At 42.8% G+C, this 14,019-nt stretch overlaps 1 non-coding gene across 1 annotated transcript; it reads left to right on the plus strand.

The window, feature by feature from the left end:
• Positions 1–8,197: 8,197 nt before the first annotated feature.
• On the plus strand, positions 8,198–8,272 carry Trnas-cga (transfer RNA serine (anticodon CGA)). Its single transcript has one exon. It is a non-coding gene; the product is annotated as a tRNA-Ser (tRNA).
• Positions 8,273–14,019: the final 5,747 nt, after the last annotated feature.

A 14,019-nucleotide genomic window follows, 5' to 3' on the forward strand; every position in this document is an offset into this window, starting at 1 on the left:
GCACTCAGTATATTGTCACTCGACGCTCTGTCCCTACGACCCATCCTAAACATCTGAGTGTCCCAGTCTATATCTGGTAAATTGAAATCTCTACCTAAGACTATAACATGCTGAGAAAATTGATTTGAAATGTATTCCAAATTTTCTCTCAGTTGTTCTGCCACTAATGCAGCTGGGTCGGGAGGTCAGTAAAAGGAGCCAATTATTAACCTAGCTCGGCTGTTGCGTGTAACCTCCACCCATAATAATTCACAGGAACTATCCACTTCTACTTAACTACAGGATAAACTTCTACTAACAGCGACTAACTCTCCACCACCGGTTGCATGCAATCTATCATTTCTACCTGTCTGTACCTTTGTAAAAATTTCGGCAGAATTTCTCTCTGGTTTCAGCCAGCTTTCTGTACCTATAACGATTTCAGCTTCGGTACTTTCTATCAGCGCTTGAAGTTCCGGTACTTTACCAACGCAGCTTCGACAGTTTACCATTACAATACCGATTGCTGCTTGGTCCCCGCATGTCCTGCTTTGCCCCGAACTCGTTGAAGCTGCCGCCCTTTCTGTACTTGCCCAATGCCATCTAACCTAAAAAACCGCCCAGCTCACGCCACACAACCCCTGCTACCCGTGTAGCCGCTTGTTGCGTGTAGTGGACTCCTGACCTATCCAGCGGAACCCGAAACCCCACCACCCTATGGCTCAAGTCGAGGAATCTGCAGCCCACACGGTCGCAGAACAATCTCAGCCTCTGATTCAGACCCTTTACTCAGCTCTTTACCAAAGGCCCGCAGTCAGTCCTGTCGACGATGCTACAGATGGTGAGCGGTGAGCTCTGCTTTCATCCGGCTAGCGAGACTGGCAGTCTTCACCAAATCAGATAGCCAGGGAGGGTTTCCTCCGATCCATAGCGACACACATCATTGGTGCCGACATGAGCGACCACCTGCAAATGGGTGCAACCTGTACCCTTCATGGCATCCGGAAGGACCCTTTTTCACATCTGGAATGACTCACCCCGGTATGCACACGGATTGCACATTGGTTTTCTTCCCCTCTCTTCCCCTCTCTGCCCCATTACGCGCCTGACGTTGGAGCTCCCAACTACCAGTAAGACCACCCTCTGCGACTGCTCAGATCTTGCAGACTGAGGGGCAACACCTGGAACAGGACAAGCAGCCACGTCAGGCCGAAGATCAGTATCGGCCTGAGACAGACCCGGACTTGCGCCCTTCTGAGCTCAGCTTGATTCCTGACGTGAAGGTAGCGTTCTCGCTTTCCGCGTCTGGGTTCCCGGGTTCGATTCACGGCGGGGTCAGGGATTTTGTCTGCCTCGTGATGGCTGGGTGTTGTGTGATGTCCTTAGGTTAGTTAGGTTTACGTAGTTCTAAGTTCTAGGAGACTGATGACCATAGATGTTAAGACCCATAGTGCTCAGAGCCATTTGAACCATTTGTCGAACTTTGGGGTATTCGGTTCGGAGCTGTTACGGAGATACGTCAGACAATAGACCGCTCCATTCGAACTACCTAATCAACTGGCGTAGTTAGGGGTATCTTGCTCTTTCGACATCACTGGCGATGGCTTATATACATGAGCTGTTCAAAAAATATCCGACCTTTTTTAATTGTTGAAATCAACAATGGTATCAGGGCGCGCATGGGCTCATGTTTTCAGGCATATTTAGCACACATACCTGATTTTCTCCACTACTTCGGAACACTTGCAAGTCGTACACGTTGGATTTAGTATTCTGAGCAAAATGACGTCTTTACATCACATTTGGCTCCAAGCTTGGCGATTCTCAAGTTGAAACCATCGTGTGTTTGTGGACAAAGTAATGGGTACTGCAGGGCTAAAGGAGTGGTACAACCATTTCAAAGGTAGCCGCTAATCAATGAAGACAGAAGCCAGTTAAGGTACGCCCGCAATATCAACAAATCAGGTCGTTACTGATCCCGCAATATTGCTGGTGAAGCAGAATGGACTAATCACTATGAGAGAAGTTGCAGTCTAATCTAAAAGCCGTAAAGTCAACTAAATAACAAGGTATTACAATAACTAACGTCCGCCCCCGGTAGCTGAGTGGTCAGCACGACAGACTGTCAATCCTAAGATTCCTTCGATTCCCGGCTGGGTCGGAGATTTTCTCCGCCCAGGGACTGGGTGTTGTGTTGTACTAATCATCATTTCATCCCCATCGACGCGCAAGTCGCCGAAGTGGCGTCAAATCGAAAGACTTGCACCAGGCGAACGGTCTACCCGATGGGAGGCCCTCGTCACACGCCATTATTATTATACAATAACGAACAACTTAAATTGGAAAGAACACATAGAAAATGTTGCGGTTAAGGCTAACCAAAGACTGCGTTTTATTGGCACAACACTTAGAAAACGTAACAGACCTAGAAAGGACACTGCCTACACTACGCTTGTCCGTCCTCTTTTAGAATACTGCTGGGAAATGTGGGATCCTTACAAGATAGGACTGACGAGGTAGATCTAAAAAGTCCAATGAAAGGCAGCACGTCCTCCTATTATCGCGAAATATGAGAGAGTGTGTCACACAAATGATACAGGATTTTGGCTGGACATCATTAAAAGAAAAGCGTTTTTCTTTGCGACGGAATCTTCTCACGAAATTCCAATCACCAACTTTTTCCTCCGAATGCGAAAATATTTTGTTGACACCGACCTACGTAGGGAGAAACGACCACAACGATAAAATAAGGGAAGTCAGAGCTCGTATGGAAAGACACAGGTGATCATTCTTTCCGGGTGCTATGCGAGATTGGAATAATAGAGACTTGTGAAGGTGGTTCGATGAACAATCTGCCAGGCACTTAAATGTGATTTGCAGAGTATCCATGTAGATGCAAGTATAGGTGGTCACATTTTTATTATCCCCTGTATGTGTATATCGCTTCACACGGACTTTGTTACCTCTATGTCGATATCTGCATCATTTTCGAAATATGTGAGCTTACTTATATTATCTGTAATGTTAATATACAACATGAACAGTAAGGCTACCAACACACTCCCTCTGGCACAAGTGGTTACATTTACACGTATAGATGAACTCTTCATTCAGGATGAGATGATGTGTCCTCCCTACAAAAATATTTTATTGGCCGTACTCTATACGGTGCAGGCAAACGGTCAACTACAATTGCTGTTTACTGTGCGGTAACCTCTAGCGTATCAGAAGCAGTTTAGGAACATTTTTTCAAATGAGTATACGCACTCGTATTTCGGCAGGTGCACAGTTTTGCCATTTCAATTTTTGCACGTTCCCCAGATACCTTTTCGAAAATTTCGAGCAAAACAAATAGAAATCTTTATTACATCATGAAACAATGAAGAAGCAAATTCGGATTTGTTCGCAAGCCCGAAGCAAAATCTAGTACAAGAATCATTGATTTTAACAAAGTAGCTGTCGATAGGTTTTTTTCGTTGCTAACAAATGTAACTGACAATCACAAACTAATGACTTCTCAAATAACTAATTGTGATGGAACAGGCGTCTCGGTTAATGCTAAAAACCAATCGAACATCGCAGCTTGCAAAGGGAACCGTCCAGTGCGATCGTTAACCTCTGCAAAAAGGGGCGAAACTGCAACCAGCCTCATTAGTACTTCAGCAAGCGGAGCTGACATTCCTCCTACGATTATTTTTCCACGAAAGAAGAAGCAGAAAGAATTTGAGTTAGGACTGGCAGCAGGAGGTTGCGCTGAGGTCCACAGCACCGCATTGATGGCCACAGAGTCATTCTTTGTATGGTTTCCACAATTTGTGGTATTTTCTAAGGCATCAAAGCACGTCCCAGTTCTCCTTATATCAGATGGCCACTCAGCTCATACCACGAACAATGACGTTATGGACAACGCGAGGGAGAGTGGCGTTTCTTCACCACCACATTGCTCTCACAGACTTCAGCCGCTTGATGTTTGTTTTATAAATCCTCGTTATAGTGATCAGCTTCGAAAATGGCTGCGAAGCCACGCAGGGAAAGTCGTAACTGTCTTTCAAATTTCAACGCTTTTTGGTTCAGCTTTCGTCTAAAGCGCAAAAATGAAAACCGCTATTAAAGGTTTGAAGCTACTGCAATATGGCCCACGGACCCATCCATATTCACGACGCACACTTCCTCCCGGCACACACAACTGACAGCGGACGTGATAGGCCGTCAGATAAAGGGGTTATTATATCTGAACAATTGTAATTGCCTCCACCTAGCACACCAGCTGAAAAAGACGACTCAAACGGGCTGGATAATCAAGCGGACGAGGTTTCAGCTATTTGTTACAATGAACTGCCGCCTAAGAATAACAAAGTTATTGGGGCTAATTGTTCTAATCTTGGGTGCTCTTGGATGACAACTGACAACACAACCTCCTCATTTCATATTTCACCTGAGATTCTGATTTTCTTGTCAAAAGTTAACGAAAGCAAGAGAAGAGCGAGACTGAAAATGGGGAAGAACGTTGTTTTAACTGATTCGCCGTACAAAAAAAGAGTTAAAAGTCATTAATGGGAGAAACAGAAAAAAGAACTTTGACAAAGAAGAAAGAGCAAACAGAAAACTTTTTGCGAAAGAGAATAAAGTTAAGAACTCAAAAAAGAGAGAAAGAATCTGAAGGTAAATGGAAAAAAGGAGAGAGAATACAATACTAACGAGAGTGATTACGAGGAAAGTTCTGACTGTCAATGTGTATATTGTGGTGGGTTATATTCAAAATCAGTTGGAGGTTGGGTAGCTTGTTCCACGTGCAAAAAATGGACACACGATTCTTGTGCAGGAATAGATAGCGAAGATGATGAGTGTCTCCCCGTGTGTGAATTTTGTAAACAGCCTCAAGAAAAGGATACGATACATGAAAACTGTAGTTTGACATTAATACTCACTTTGAACTAAAAAAAAATTCCGAGCAAGCCAATATTTTCTGCATTTCCGATAATTTTATACGTTTTTGTAATCACTTGTATTTACCACCCCATTCTACCGCGTGCAAATGATATAAATTTCTGTTTTTGAGTCAGAAAATATTGTTGTTTTATTTTATGGCAATGTTCTTGTATTTTTCTGATTAATACATCATAATGTGTTCATATAAAAATTTGTAGCTCTCTTATTTATCAATTTTGTACATTTAATCAAAGTTTTCAACTGTGTACCCCATTATACCTTGGATACCCCAACGTGTCGGATAAGAAAGATAAAAATACAATCACTACTCGTTTCTTCAACGACAATTTAAGCTGTGTTCAGTGGTTCCTCCCAGAGTTCATCACGATATATTCCGAAAAAAAATCATAGTTAACGAACATTATAAATTGTTCTAGAAACGAAGGCAATCACAGTTAACATTTAATAAGGCCACTGGTATCCTTCGAAATGCAACTAATCAACGTCATGCAGAACGTCATGGGTCACAGTGGATGGGTGGAATCGAAATATGACATTTACCCACGATCGCTTCTTTTTGTCAATTTGTGCCATTAATTTCTCTGCTCCCTAATCTGATTTCGTATCTCCCCTTCAGCTATTCGATCAAAGCTTTTTTAGCATTCTTCTACACCACCACATTTCGGAAGTTTCTAGTCGTCTCCTGTTTGGGGAACCAGGCATGTTAACTACTGATTCGCAATATATTTATTCCGAAAGGCAAAAGGAACCCCGAAAACAATGAAAATAATTTTGTTTATTGGTGATTGTACCAGTTTTATTTACACTTAGTGCGAATATGAAAGTATTTTAGTCCAAATCCTTATTTGAAGGTCCTAAATGTCGGTTTAAATGGCTGCTTGCTATGTAAGACATGCCCACTTGTTTCTCTGTGCCATCTCTTCTTTGAGACGATAAACCTAGGGACATTTTACCCGTAGCTTTGAGCTTTCACCTATGAATACTTTTTTCTTGTCTCGTAGTCAGTTTACTATTAGCACATTAATATTGTTATTCCCTGTTGCATTTTGCCTACTCCTGCCTTGCCGCGTCTCAGGAGGCGTCTTGTCGGGTCTAGGGAGGGAATTCTCTAACCTAAAAAATACCCCATGTGCACTCCACACGTACTCCGCTACCCTCGTAGCCGCTTCCGGCGTGTAGTGCATGCCTGACCTATTCAGGGGGACCCTACATTTCTGCACCCTATTGCGGAGGTCGAGAAATTTGCACCCCAGCTCTCCGAAGAATCTTCTGAGCCTCTGGTTTAAGCCTTCCACTCGGCTCCAAACCAGAGGACCGCGATCGGTTCTGGGAACGATACTACAAATAGTTAGCTCTGATTCCACCCCGCGAGCGAGGCTTTCTGCCTTCATAAAATCCGCCAACCGCCTGTACGAAATGAGGATGACCTCTGAACCCAGACGGCAGGAGTCATTGGTGCCGACATCAGCAACAATTTGCAGTCGGGTGCACCCAGTGCTCTCTATCGCCGCCAGTAGGGCCCCCTCCACATCTCGAATGAGACCCCCCGGCAAGCAGACAGAGTGAACACTGGCCTTCTTCCCCGACCTTTCCGCTATTTCCCTAAGGGGCTCCATCACCAGCCTAACGTTGGAGCTCCCAATAACTAATAAACTCCTCCCCCCATGTGCCTGCTCGGACCTTGCTGAAGGAGCAGCCACATGTCCATTCACAGGCAGAGCGGGCGATGCCACACGGCCAGCCTCCACATTGGCCCAACTGTGCCCGGTACCCGCGAAGATGTCTCGACAGCAGGGACAGTGGGTGAAGCATCTAACACCTGAGGTGCACCATGCGACGCACCAGACTCCCCACTGCCGCTACACTCCGAGGCAGCAGCCTGAAGATGGCTGACCGCGGCCATCAACACGCTCAGCTGTTCGCGAAGAGTGGCCAGCGTCCGTACACAGCAGTCACACATCCTATCCATCCTAAGGAATCAATTTACCGAAGAGACTTAATCAACTTTTAAGTATCCAGAATGAGATTTTCACTCTGCAGCGGAGTGTGCGCTGATATGAAACTTCCTGGCAGATTAAAACTGTGTGCCCGACCGAGACTCGAACTCGGGACCTTTGCCTTTCGCGGGCAAGTGCTCTACCAACTGAGCTACCGAAGCACGACTCACGTCCGGTACTCACAGCTTTACTTCTGCCAGTATCCGTCTCCTACCTTCCAAACTTTACAGAAGCTCTTCTGCGAAACGTGCAGAACTAGCACTCCTGAAAGAAAGGATACTGCGGAGACATGGCTTAGCCACAGCCTGGGGGATGTTTCCAGAATGAGATTTTCACTCTGCAGCGGAGTGTGCGCTGATATGAAACTTCCTGGCAGATTAAAACTGTGTGCCCGACCGAGACTCGAACTCGGGACCTTTGCCTTTCGCGGGCAAGTGGTCGGGCACACAGTTTTAATCTGCCAGGAAGTTTCATATCAGCGCACACTCCGCTGCAGAGTGAAAATCTCATTCTGGAAACATCCCCCAGGCTGTGGCTAAGCCATGTCTCCGCAGTATCCTTTCTTTCAGGAGTGCTAGTTCTGCACGTTTCGCAGAAGAGCTTCTGTAAAGTTTGGAAGGTAGGAGACGGATACTGGCAGAAGTAAAGCTGTGAGTACCGGACGTGAGTCGTGCTTCGGTAGCTCAGTTGGTAGAGCACTTGCCCGCGAAAGGCAAAGGTCCCGAGTTCGAGTCTCGGTCGGGCACACAGTTTTAATCTGCCAGGAAGTTTCATATCAGCGCACACTCCGCTGCAGAGTGAAAATCTCATTCTGGAAACATCCCCCAGGCTGTGGCTAAGCCATGTCTCCGCAGTATCCTTTCTTTCAGGAGTGCTAGTTCTGCACGTTTCGCAGAAGAGCTTCTGTAAAGTTTGGAAGGTAGGAGACGGATACTGGCAGAAGTAAAGCTGTGAGTACCGGACGTGAGTCGTGCTTCGGTAGCTCAGTTGGTAGAGCACTTGCCCGCGAAAGGCAAAGGTCCCGAGTTCGAGTCTCGGTCGGGCACACAGTTTTAATCTGCCAGGAAGTTTCATATCAGCGCACACTCCGCTGCAGAGTGAAAATCTCATTCTGGAAACATCCCCCAGGCTGTGGCTAAGCCATGTCTCCGCAGTATCCTTTCTTTCAGGAGTGCTAGTTCTGCACGTTTCGCAGAAGAGCTTCTGTAAAGTTTGGAAGGTAGGAGACGGATACTGGCAGAAGTAAAGCTGTGAGTACCGGACGTGAGTCGTGCTTCGGTAGCTCAGTTGGTAGAGCACTTGCCCGCGAAAGGCAAAGGTCCCGAGTTCGAATCTCGGTCGGGCACACAGTTTTAATCTGCCAGGAAGTTTCAACTTTTAAGTAGACTGCTAATTCACTAAAGGTGGCTGATTACTGACTAAACTGTGATTGCTAACGACTTCTTGTAGAAAACAATGAAAATAGTACTACCTGTCTCTGGACTGTATTCAAAACAAACACTAGCATTACTGGCACTATGGCTGACTACAAGGACTCTCTCTGACTGTATTCAAAACAAACACGAAATCTATTTAACTCTATTACTAGCACTCGACATTTAAAGCTTCCTAAAAGCAAAAACACACGGAAGAAGAAGTGACAAGTAAGAAAAATACAGTTAATACTTAAATTAAGGTAGCTCGCTGAACAGCAGACGTGGAGCAGACGGCGGTTAGGGCGACACATGAACTTACAACATAAAAGTAATAACAGATAAAAATACATGTTCATGAACCTGAGAGAAAATCAGTCCATAAGTTTAAGCAAACGCTATCAGCAGTACAATGGGAATCAGCTTAATTTTTCAATTAACTCCTTGACAGGATAAAAGGAGTGACCCATGAGGAAACACTCCAGTTTCGATTTGAAAGCGCGTGGATTATTGCAAAGATTTTTGAATTCGAGTGGCAGCTTATTGAAAATGGATGCAGCAGTATACTGCACACATTTTTGCACAAGAATTAAGGAAGTCCGAACCAAATGGGAGTTTGACTTCTGCCGAGTATTAACCGAGTGAAAGCTGCTTATTGTTGGAAATAAACTAATATTGGTAACAAGAAACGACAATAAGGAATATACATATTGAGAGGCCAAGGTCAAAATACCCAGACTCCCTGAACAGAGGTCGACAAGTGGTTCGTGAACTCACACCACTTTTTGCCCGAACCTCCAGTTTCTGAGCCAAAAATATCCTTCTAGAATGGGAAGAGTTACCCAAAAACATAATACCATATGACATAAGTGAATGGAAATAGGCAAAGTAGACTAATTTACTTGTCGAAGTATCACTCACTTTCGGTACCGTTCGAATAGTGAAAATGGCAGTATTAAGTCTTTGAGCAAGATCCTGAACGTGGGCTTTCCACAACACCTTACTATTTATTTGAACACCTAGGAATTTGAACCGTTTAGTATCACTAATCATATGCCCATGCTGTGAGATTAAAACGTCAGGTTTTGTTGAATTGTGTGTTAGAAACTGTAAAAACTGAATCTTACTGTGATTTAACGTTAGTTTATTTTCTATAAGCCATTGACTGAGGTCATGTACTGCACTACTTGAAACGGAGTCAATGTTGCACACAACATCCTTTACTACCAAGCTAGTGTCATCAGCAAACAGAAATATTTTTGAGTTACCCGTAATACTTGAGGGCATATCATTTATATAAATAAGGAACAGGAGCGGCCCCAACACTGATCCCTGAGGAACCCCCTCCCCCTTGACAGTACACCACTCAGATCCCCCATCACACTGTATTACTTTCCCCCATTCCTGTAGATCGTTCCCTAATGCTCTTCCTGAAACACTGTACAACTTCTGATTCTGTCAGTTCTTTCGGGTCCCATCTCCTTAAATTCCCACCTTTTTCCAGTTTCTGCAGTTTTTATCTACAGTTCATAATCAATATACTGTGATCAGAGACCACATTTGCCCCTGGAAATGTCATACAATTTAAAATCTGGTTCCTAAATCTCTGTCTTACCATTATATAATCTATATGAAATATTGCAGTATCTCCAGGTCTTTTATGATTTTTGAACCAAGTGTTAGCTATGATTAAGTTATGCTCTGGGAAAAAACCTACCAGGCGGCTTCCTCTTTCATTTTTTACCCCCATTCCATATTCACCTACTACGTTTCCTTTTCTTCCATTTCCTACTGTCGAATTCCAGTCACCCATTAATATTAAATTTTCATCTCCCATCACTATCTGAATGATTTCTTTTATCTCATCACACATTCCATCAGTTTCATAATCATCTGCGGACTACTTATACGACTTTGGTAGGCGTGGGATTCGTGGCTATCTTGGCCACAACAATGCGTTCACTATGCTGTTTGTAGTATCTTACCCACATTTCTATTTTTATTAATTGTTAGACCTACTCATGCATTAGCTTCATATTAACCTTCCTAATACTTAAATCTATATTCGATGTTAACAATGACGCCGGTGGATGGACTATCACGAAATTACTGACCGTCGAGAAAGTCACAAATATAACCGACAAGCTAATGGGCCCTTCACAGGAAAAGGTTTTTAGCCGTTAAAGGGGAAAACTGAAACCCAGCAAATGAGTAAAAAAATGTATATTCACTGACAAAAAAAAAATACTGTACGCACACAACTTACACAACAATAGTCTGGGATTACTCTATTACGTAACACAGTTTTTGTGATTGTATCTTGCAGCTTTAGTTATTTTTAATTAAAAGAGGCTTTAAAAGGACAGAAAGAACGTGTTGGACTACGCTACAGATCGTTCTGTTAGCACAGTCTTTACTTTGTAATCACTTTCGTTGACTTCGGCAACTCTCAACAGAAATCTCCAACCTAACAGAGACAATGTGCTACGATACGGCCGAGATCATGACAAGAGAATGGGCTACATCACACTCGAAGTAAATTTATATAGGTAAGGATCCCCATGACCTGTGTACGTCTATTATAGAAAATCTCCAAGCCACTCTCCTCAAATATATCGCAATCTTCTCTTGACCTTCATCTGTTACTATTTCAGAATTAAAAACCAGATTCAAAGAACATTTGGCTACCAGTCACAAAACTAGAAAAATAAAAATAATAAAAGTGAGAACGTGAAACACGTTAGCAATAACCATAAACAGGAGATTTTACAGAAAATAAAATTGAGAAAGGAAATTATTAATATTATCGACCGTTTAGGAACTCTAGGCTACGAAAGGTATGAAACCACATATCGAATAACTGGTGGAAGAGTTAGTGTGTTTTAAGATTAAATCCAAACAAGAATTAGAGAAAAATATATCGAAGCAAGGCAACTATTACGAAAAATTGCTAAATCTCGAGACAAATTGTGTCCTTCTGTATTAGATGAAATGTTTTGGCCCCTAGTACGGATGAAACAGTATCTGCAGAATCAACAAGAACTTCGGACATGTGTTTCATATTTCATCCAAGCCTGCAGTCTATAAATATTTAAACAAAATACTAAAACAAAATACCACTACAGGGGAATTACTTACGAAGTAATTCTTGGTAAAGAAAAACAGGACACAATTACGTATGTAGGCTTAATACGAACTACAGCTGTGTTTATAAATCGCTATAGTTGCCTTGGACTAACGACGAGAGAATATCAATATAACCTATACGCTTTTCAAAGCTGTTATCCATGAAAAAGCTAAACTACGTATCGTAAACAAAATACAATTTAACACCGAAACAATGACATTAGCTGACAATGGGCACAGACTTTAGTCAATGGGCACTTGAAAATTTGTGCCCGACCAGGATTAGCACCCGAGTCCCCTGGTTACTAGGGAGAGGCCATAATCACTGTGTCCCAATTACACAGTGGTCAACAGAATAGCACGAACTGCCCGAGCATGCCGTTCGTTAGATCCAAATTCTCAATTTCTCCATAGACTGCTAATACACTGCTCCTTGAACATAATCCTCCTCCCCTTAATTATACAGTACATGGCCAAAAAAACAGACACAGAATATATGCAAACTTGGCTTTACGAACATTGCAGACGTCGTCTATGTAACACACGTCAAACTTTAAAGAATTTACCAGTTCGTTGCATTGTTTACTATAGACCACAAATCAAGTAACGTAAAAAAAGCACTGCGTCTATTGAAATCATGGTTCATAGTTTTAAAAAAAACTAATAAGTCGCCTACATATTACAGTTGCTGCCGAAAGAGGAGAACCATTATTTTCCCACAAAAGGAAATATAGTTAAAATTACGCTTCTATTTCGGTTAGTTTCGGCGGTTACTAAAATTTGCAGTGAAAGTTACATAGTGGACTCTACCTTCCCCCCACAAGAAACGTAGTTATCGTTGCTGTTGTGAGACTTTTGTACACAGTTAGAGAATGTGTGTTAAATGTGGCGCGGGCGGAAACACTAGGCTACGCTACAGGGCAATCTGCTCGCACAACGTTTAGTCGGCATTCATAATCGTTGGCGTAAACAACTCTCAATCAAATTACCACCTTCCAACCTAACTTAGATCTCGGGCTACACTACCAATCGGCCTGTCATCACAACCAAAAATTCATTGAGGGGGGTGGGGGGATTTCCTGTATCTCTCTCTGTAATGTATCTGTAGGCAAAACTGCCAGTTTTGTCAGACTCAACAGCAAGATTTACCAATGGTAAACACTTTTGAGACGGCTCGTAATTTTAGAATAGTCCTCTTCGTCTTACTTGGCATAAATTGTTCGCTGGCGTCCCAGCAGCTAGCTCCCTCAGTGTCTGCTTCTGCCATCGCACCACGCTAGTCTGCTGTTGTCCTAGCAGACCGAACGCACCGCACATCCGATACCTTCGGAACCACTCACTGGCCAGTTAGCAACTGAGCGGAACACTGTTTACATCGTGAAAGGAAAACTATGCAAAGATGTACACTTAAATGGCACGACTGAGTAGCACACACACAGTAATATCTGAGGAATGTCCTTCGACACGCGCAGAACGAAAGTCTTCTCGCGAACGTACAGCATCTCTGAAAAAAAATCTCGTGACTATATTCCGGCGTTACGGCCAGGTTCTCATACAAATGAGCAAAAAAGGGTACATTTGAAATTTTTTTTGAGACAATGAAAATACATTCGAAGGATCTGTTTGGGAATTACGAGTGATAATACTATGAGCTTAATTTTAGATTTTCAATAAAAAATGGCGCCCGTAATTATGATTTGATCAAGGGCCTGCGAGACTGGAGTACGTAGAGTGCGTGCAGTGTGGCACCTGAGATGTTACCTGAATTCAAAAATGGGTAACATCAGTTGATACTACATTATTTCTTTGAAATTGAAAATGGATAACATCAGTCGATAATACATAAAATTTATGGGAGCGCATACCTAACCGCAATGAAACAACCTTAAATTTAACGATACAGTGCTAATTCGAACTTTGAGTTCGATTTTGGGGGGTTTGTTTCACTCCTTATGCCTACACAAAAATTAGTTAATATTAACAAATGTCATATTATAGCTATAAGTTCCTAAGAAAAGTGTTTACTTTTAGGGGTCAGAGGTAGAAGTTAAGAGATCGAACCACTTTTAATTTATACTGCATGCCGTTCTGAGAAAATCGTTACTCGAAAAAAAAGTGTTCAAAGTTTAGGGAAAACATTTAGTTATATTATTACTTCGATTTGCATGAACTGAGTGTTACATATATATTCTTAATGTCGCTGAAAACGAATCTGAAGTCAGATTTTCAATATTCAAAACAGCTAATCCAATACGGAGGGCAAACGAGTATTTTTGACAAATTTTTACCAAAAATGTATTTTCGTTATTTACGTTTAGTCTGCAATTCAAGGAGTATTTATCAACCCTTCCTCTACCTCTGATTGTTCCTAGACAGCAACTTCCTGTTCTTCTTGGCAGGAAGGTCGCAGTTCGCAGTAATAGACGGCAAATCATCGAGTAAAACTGAAGTGATATCAGGTGTTCCCCAGGGAAGCGTCCTGGGACCTCTACTGTTCCTGATCTATATAAATGACCTGGGTGACAATCTGAGCAGTTCTCTTAGGTTGTTCGCAG

The sequence above is a fragment of the Schistocerca gregaria genome, unplaced genomic scaffold (genome assembly GCF_023897955.1).
Source record: "Schistocerca gregaria isolate iqSchGreg1 unplaced genomic scaffold, iqSchGreg1.2 ptg000229l, whole genome shotgun sequence".
In the NCBI taxonomy this organism is placed as follows: domain Eukaryota; kingdom Metazoa; phylum Arthropoda; class Insecta; order Orthoptera; family Acrididae; genus Schistocerca; species Schistocerca gregaria.